Raw genomic sequence first — 8,302 nt, forward strand, 5'->3', positions numbered from 1 at the left:
ACGAGTCAGACGCACGGTGTATGCCGTCTATTACAAACTACCATTAAATTTAAAATTTCTGCGGCAATGCACAGTGGTTCAGAGCTCACATCTAGCATGACAAAATTCGTATCTCCTGCAAACCATGGCGGATTATTCTCAAACATAGTAATCTACTTTAGAAGGGGCACATTTGAAGCTAAGTCTTGCTTCGATACCTCTACCGGTACCAGAGTTATAGCCTAAACTATGGCCACAAGAAATGGATAAGATTCACTTTCCGTAAAATTATAAAAAATATGACAATATCAGTGTCAAATGAAAGGTAATCTGGCGTGTTTTAATCCATACATATTTTCGGGTTGCCACCCAGTCAGAATTTTAAAGTTATGTTACAATATCGGTTTTAATAATATTTCCGAGAGAATAATTCACAGTGCGTATTTAACTCAGAATCGGTAGTTAACTACAGATTTTTGTACTGAATTTGGCACTAAATGAATGTATTTTTATGTTTTGTTAACCATACATGAACTTCCAAGTATTAAGCACATTTTTACGTTTTTCCAACGCCCACATAAAACAAGGTATTTCCATTGTCACTTTTTCGTCGTCATATTAACAACCTGACAATTAAGCAGATTGTGACATTTTGTGCTACCATCATACCCAATATCTAAAATCCTTCAAATTTTCTTATTAATTTTTTGTCGATTTAAAAATCTTTGTTCTTAAGCATAGTATTTTATTCCTATTTCACGTGAAAAAGCTGTTAAATTGGATATAAAATTTCTTTCTGTGAAATAAGTGTGAAATTCCACAACATTTCCTCAGCAAAGTAGCATTCTGTTCACGCTGTGAAAAAGCTTGCAACATTTTTGCAAAATGAAGCTAGCAACACAATTTTCATTATATTTTTAAATACACAAGTACATTTTAAATTGTGTGAAAATTGACAGTTTATAGTAACGTAATCCCTCAAGGTTTAGCTTAACATGGTTCTAGGGATACACCCTGTGATCGTGTTACTTTCCAGAAGGTGTCGCGCCCGTTTTTCTGTACATATTTCCATTGCAAATGCTTCCAGAGGTATCTATGCGTCACCAGAATTTTAGTTTATATGACTTATACCACCAGCTTTCGTAGCTGGCTACGAGATCGTTTTCATATAACCCCATTTTTCATAGGTTTTGGATTGATTTCATTTACCTCTATTCCAAGTTCTACGGTGGCACGCTGCATTTTCCAATAAACCCATATTTTTCCATGAGCTTGAGATTGACTTCATACACATACATATATCCATACCAAGTTCCAGAACTCTACCATAAATACTTCCAGAGATATGCACTACGAAAAATTCGATTTGTATGGGAGGTTCCACACCCCCTTTAGATATCGGGTTTGTTTTAGCCTATAACCATTCTTGGAAGATTTGTGTCCGAAATTTAAAAAAAATCGGTATAGCCGGTATGGGCATTGTGACACCTCAAGGGAAATGAACTAATGATTGCAAAAAATTAAATCAAACGTCGTAGTTGACCAAAAACGAACATTAGACTTCATTCTCTCAACTTCTCAGAATGTAGAAAAGCTAAGAAATATATAATAAGATAGGATATATTTTATACTTCACTTTTGGGTGTGTCAAAATTTCATCTGAAAACAATGTGTTGCTGGAAAAATTTGGCGGCCATGGCTCCCAAAGTAAATTCCATTTGCTGTTAAATGGACAAAGACAATATGTATTAAATAACACGTCGAAATGTATAATTTCATTTGAATTATATCAGAATCATCGTATCAGATATAGAAAACTACATTGTGAAAAAATTTTAAAATATGTTCACTAATTGTATTAATATTAAAATAATGATTTGGCAAGTTGTTATCGAATTTAATGTAAAATTTAAACGTTTTTAAGATAAGATATTAATTATTTTTAAAAGGTAAATATTAACACAACTATTTTATTTGGAATCCCAAATTTAGGATATAAAATCTCCCACAACCAAAAAACTTACAATTGGGTAACGCCGCTTCGAATTTTTCACAACTGAGCAATTGTCAAAAATCTGCTTTTTAATCAAAAAGTTGTTTATTGAAACTACCTTCTTTTTTGTATCATGCAGTAAAGTTTGTTTTTCATAATATTGGTTTTATTTCAAAAAAGATATTTTTAATTTTTAAACATGTAGCAACCTATTTTCTACATTTAAGTTTATAGTTTAGTATGAAAATAAGTGTCCCCAACTTCATATATTTTTGTGGATCGAAGACTTTAAAAACCACAACCTTAAATTCTGTTGGGCTACTAAGAGAGTAGCTCAAGCAGAAAAATAAAAGTTCTTTATATCAGTAAGGGAACATAGAAGTGAAAACAGTTCAGGGGACTATTTTATAATACGATGATGAAGAAATGTACATAGTTTAAGAAAAAACCTGGAGGCAGTAGCGGTACTAGTTTGTCCTATCAATTTCATTAAGTAATTCAGCGTGTGGCGCTTTAAGCCGATTCATCGCATCTGGCTCCAGTTTTTTCTTTTTACTGCATTTTCTTTGTAAACTTAATTCAGATATTATAGGATCTGATGATAGCAAAAAATAGTTTAAAATATCGACATTAGTATGCTTTGCACTATCTTTTCTACTTCTGTGTTCTCTTATGAATTTAAAATTCTTATTTTTTGCTTCTTGTGCTTCCTCTCCTAGCTGACCAATAGGTAGAAATGCATGCTTCATAACCTCTGATCCGTGGATAAGAACTTTGTGAACACTTGTCGGCATATTAAACCTTGAATGTGAGGTTACAAACATATTTGCAGTTTCGAATGTATATTTGTGAAATTTTTTCATATCTATTTCATATATATATATGTACCTAATACAAACTTCTGTACAAGTCGTTAGAGCAGTCGAAAATACATACATATATTATCATAATAATGTAAACCATCCAAAATGTATGTACATTTGCATGAACATTTGGCCAACTAACTTATGACAAACCGATAGTTGTATAAAGAGGGGCACAGACAGAGGAGGGCTTGTTTTTTTCTTTATCTCAATACAATAATATTGATAATAATTTGATTTAAGTCGCACTACAATTGAGTTCTGAACCACTCGTATGTCCTCATGCACCGTATTTGCATTGAGATCTTTGTGGATATTCGTATTTTTTATGTACCACGGTGCTCCACATGTGGCGCGTAAAATTTAGATTTGTGTCCTATAATCCATTGAAGGCTTGCTTGTTTTAGTTTCGCTTGAGAAATTTTGTTTTCTATATGCTTTTGCCAGGTAAGTTTTCTATCTAGTGTCATCCTAAGGTATTTGACACTATCTTTTTGTGGTATAGCGTTGCTGTTTATTTTTAGTGGTGGCAATTTTCTTTCTCCAAAGTAAATGTTGTCTGTTGTTTATCCTCCAAGAACCTAGCCATAGCTCTAACTTTTTCAAATATTCTTGCAGCTTGTAAGAAGCCTCTTTAGGGTCTGAACTATTGATTAGGATAGCTGTGTCATCAGCAAACGTTGAAATGGTTAGACTTCATCAGTTGGCAAATCACGAGTGTATATTACGTACAATATGGGTCCTAGAACACTGCCTTGAGGGACACCTTCATATATTGCGTGACTTTCCGTTGTAAAGGAAATTTGCCTGATTCTGAAGTTTCTCCCCAGCAGAAAGCTTTCCAGAATTGCATGCGTATTTGCAGGGAGTGAAACCTTTAGTTTGTATATAAGGCCATCATGCCAAACTTTGTCAAAAGCTTGAGAGATGTCCAAAAATACACCGGTGCAGTATTGCTTTCCTTCGAAGGCTTTTCTAATACAGGAAACAATTCTATGAACTTGTTCTACAGTGCCATCCCCGCAAAAATATTTTGAGCGCTCAGAATATATGAGTCCGAAAGGAGTAGGAAATAGGTAGAAAATAAGAGTTTCAAAAACAAAAAATTTTTTACTCTTATATGAATATTTTAGGAGTCATATATGTTCCAAGTTATGAGCCAGCCACTTGTGCCACTATAAAAACAATAACGACTCGAAATTTATATCTAAAGTTGTTTATACAGATATGAAAAATAATTAGGAAGAAAAAAATAAACAAAATTTAGCTGCAGCAGCTGCTATTACATGAATGCTGCAATAAACAAATATATGTATGCAACAGTATTTGAAATGAATTCCTTGCAAGCATGTCTCTAAAGTAAGTTCAATAAGAGTCGAAGAATAAGGCCAATAAGACTTACAAAAAGACTCGAAAAGTAGGCATTTATGAGGCCAATAAGAGTCATTAAAGAGCTTCAAAAAGAGTCCAAAATGAACTGTCAAGGTCAATAAGAGTCCAATATGACTCATATTGAGGCTCATTTGATGTATGAATTTAAGCTCATGTAGGTCGACCTTCGCAGGAAGGGAAACACCTTCATTTCGGACTCTTAAATGAGATCATTATGAGCGTAAAGGCTCCGAAATGGGACTCCTTAAATATTCATTTATGACTCCTAATGTTTGCTGGGATGTTTTTCACGAAAACCAAACTGATGTGGTGGTATTATTTAGTTACTTGTTAGTGAAGGATGTATTTTTTTCAATAGAAGTTTTTCAAATATTTTGGAAAATATAGAAATCAAGCTAATCGGCCGATATGAACTTACTACCGTCGGATCATTGCCTGGCTTTGGCACCATAATTATTTCTGAAAGTTTCCATAAGCCGGGGAAGTGCCCCAACTTAAGCATGTTATTAAAAATATGTAATGAAAAACGTACGGCAGTTAGTGGAAGCTCTTTTATCATTTCACCTGTAATCCTATCGTAATCAGGCGCTTTATTCTTCTGAATTTCATGAACAATGGTGTTAATTAAATCTTTCTTTTTAAACCGAAGCGGATTTGTAGTAAGGCTACTGGAAGGTATTGAAATATTGAAAGGATGAGCACCTTCATTGGGTCTAAAGACTTGTGAAAGATGACAGGCGAAAGTGTTTGCTTTATCCTCATCATTCCTCGCCCAGCTTCCGTTCTGAGTATGTAATGGTGCTTCTCGAAGAACGGGTCTCTTCGCATGCTTCTGCGTTCGCCAAAGGGAGTAGTCAGTCTGAAGGATCGACTGCGTACTTCTTTCTTTTTCCGCCTGCAACAAAATACGTAATTCCTTTGTACACGCATTCAGCTCCTGTTTAAGCTTAGGAGAGCGAATTCTTTGCCATTCCCTTCTTAATTTGCACTTTTTACTTATTAAGTTAAGAATGTTTGGGGTGTGCAGGCCAGGGCAGTAAGAACTGCGATGTTTAATAGAAGGATTTGGTGTTGCAATTTCTGCGGCCTTAACTATTATATCAGTGAGATTTTCAGCTGCCCTGTCGATATCATTCTTGGTCCGAATAGGAATTTGCGGGTCAATGTGCGAACTGACATACTTTTTGTATTTTAACCAGTTTGTGAGCTTATTTGTAAGATTTGTTTGTTTTGTCATAATTAATAAACATTGATAATGTTATGAGGCAGGGTGAATGATCTGAAGAGAGATCAAATAATGCTTCATAAGTAACGCAACTCTTGTTCTTAACGTTTTTCCTGGCAGGCTGTAGGTGTATTTTTGGTTAGTGTATTGGTGTTATTGGTTCAATGTGTTGGTGTATTTTGAATAAATCCCAGTGGGAAAATGCAAGAATTTCTCCACAGCAATGTCACACGAAAGTAATGTGTCGCATGTCGCTAAAAGAAACTATAAATAGAATTAAAAAATAAATAAAAATAAAAAATAAATATCGTGCCACATGTTTCGAACCCGAGACTAACAACATTGATAGTGTTTTTACTTAGGAAACTGTACGATGGCCAGCATTTAAATGTTATAAGAAAATTAAAAGGAGCTGAAAGACGAAGTGAAACAATTCATACAGCCGTATCAGCAGGTCTTGAGGACAGTGTTAAATTCAATTGCAATTTTATCTGTGCCAGCGCATAAAAAACAGGACTACATATGAGTCGATTTAAATCAAACCTGCCTAAGTCCACCATGGGACATTTTTGAGAAACTGTGGTTCTTTCTTTTCTTTCTGTTTACTTCATGTAGCTTTTGCAAAACTGTAAAAATGTTCAAAAATAGATCTTGGAATCATTTGCGAAGAAAAAACCATAGAAATGAAGAAGTCTTTATGTTGGACTTAAGCACGTTTGAAAAATACCATATGGACTTAGATATGAAGCAAAATTTCCCAAGCTTTCTTATGGTGGACTCAGGCAGGTTTGATATGTACCGACTCATATAAGCCCGTTTAAGTTTCTTACTTTTATCTTTCTGACATGCTATAAAATCTTACAAATACTAGAGAAAACAAAATTTAAAACACTAAAGATAGAGAAGTCTGGTGGAAAGGGAAGTGTAGAAAGCTTTTTATTTTGGTTACATAAATCTAAACGTTGATGGGTTTGAGGAGTTCAGCTACTTCATCAAGGATCTTGGTATAAAGGAACATGTACTTTTCCGGCATTACACTTTATAAGGAGTTCGTTTAGGGCTATTTTTAAGAACAATATCGGAGTAGCGGCCAATAATGACGACTATGTTAAGTCACAAAGGAATATTTGAGTTCCATAAGTTGTGTGAACCTCTAACAGTAAATAGTCCGAATTGAAGAGAATTTAATTAAAAGATGATATTTCCACATAGATTATGTCTGTATTCTTAAACGCATTAATGCAAAGCATCAGTCTCTTTTAATTCTAAATAAGACTCATAAGAATGTCTAATATGCGCAGCTGTGATGAAATGTCAATTTATAAATAAGTTGTCTCCTTAATAATAATAATTGCTTATGTACACAAAATCGACGGCTTTTCGACCTATCTCGGCAGCCGATTCGAAAACGCCCTATCTCTTTCTGAGGACGCCCTACTTCAGAATTTTTAGCAGCTAATTTATTTTTCCAAATTATTTGGTCTCGAAAATGTCAAATATTTTTAATTTAATTATTTGCCCACACAAAACAAGCGATTGAATAGCAGCTTTTGGAATGCTTGCCCAACTCAGCAGCTCAACCGTTGATTACTGGGCCTTGCAATGAATGGATCAAATTTACTAAGAAATAAAGTTGCAACAATTTTAATTTTTTCCAATTTCAATTTTTTACATGGTGTAATAATAACAAGGTGTTGTCAGTAACTTAACCTCACTTTTTCGGCAGGTCTATTCCGGTCACGCATTTTAAAGTAGTAGAAAAGGTACTAATTATTTATTACTTTTAATCCGTTTGTGCATACTATTTCAAATTAAATGTAGGAAAATGTATAGTTACAGGCTTATAAGCCTGAATATATGTTTGTATCGTCAGCTCCACACAGCTTGGACATATATTGTAAGTTATGAAAAATTAACGCCGTAAAATAAAGCAATTTCCTATAAGACTGTAAATGATTTTTTAAATAGATTAAAACACATACAGCCGGTCTCCCGTTTCCGAATTCGCAAAAATTTTGCGTTTTAGTTTTCATATCGCATAATTGCGCGCTCTCACAATCGTATATCGCAAAATTTTCGCGGTTTCAAAACGGAAACTTTAGACTTAGTGGAATGAAAAGTAAATGACGTCGCACGCTTAAATAACCGATTTATAAAAGCTTGGGCAATTTTTATTTATTAAAAGAAATTCTTAAGATACATTTCCCGTACTTAAAAATAAATATTAGATTTAATTTATTTTTTAATTAAATATTTACGGACCACACCTCAAATGTTTCTGCAGCAAAATTGCCGAAACACCAACTGTTTGCGATTTGATTCAGTCGATAAATCGATTAGCTTTGCCAAATAATCGGTATGTAATTGAGGGTTGCCTTAGTAAATGAAGGAACGAAAAGCAAGTCTTGAAACACTTTTGGAATTAATTATCCTTGTTTATTTTAAACTTGTTGAAATAGCTAAAAGAGCTGTTTTGCTATACCAGAAACAAAGTGAGGAAAGGAACTTATCGATAACAAAAAGTTGCGAATTCAAGAGCACCCAAAAATAAAAACGTACGATTTTTACGAAAACGCAAAAGTAAATGAAAATGGGAGCCCGGCTGATAAATATCGATAATATAAGCGAAATCGTAATCTAATCATGCTACCGCTCTATTCTAGTGTATCAGTAGTCTATTTGGCTCGATATTATGACAATGCAGCAATAGATATTTAACATTTTGGGATAACAAAAATGAAAATAGTGGGAAAAAAGCAAACGATAATTTACAAGGCGTACTTAGCACGGTGCATAGGCAACTGGCTGAGTCAGTGGGATCGTCGGTTCGAATCCTACTGAAAGAAGTCT

This window comes from Rhagoletis pomonella, unplaced genomic scaffold (genome assembly GCF_013731165.1).
Source record: "Rhagoletis pomonella isolate Grant_MI unplaced genomic scaffold, Rhpom_1.0 Rhpom_scaffold_00002, whole genome shotgun sequence".
Lineage (NCBI taxonomy): Eukaryota > Metazoa > Arthropoda > Insecta > Diptera > Tephritidae > Rhagoletis > Rhagoletis pomonella.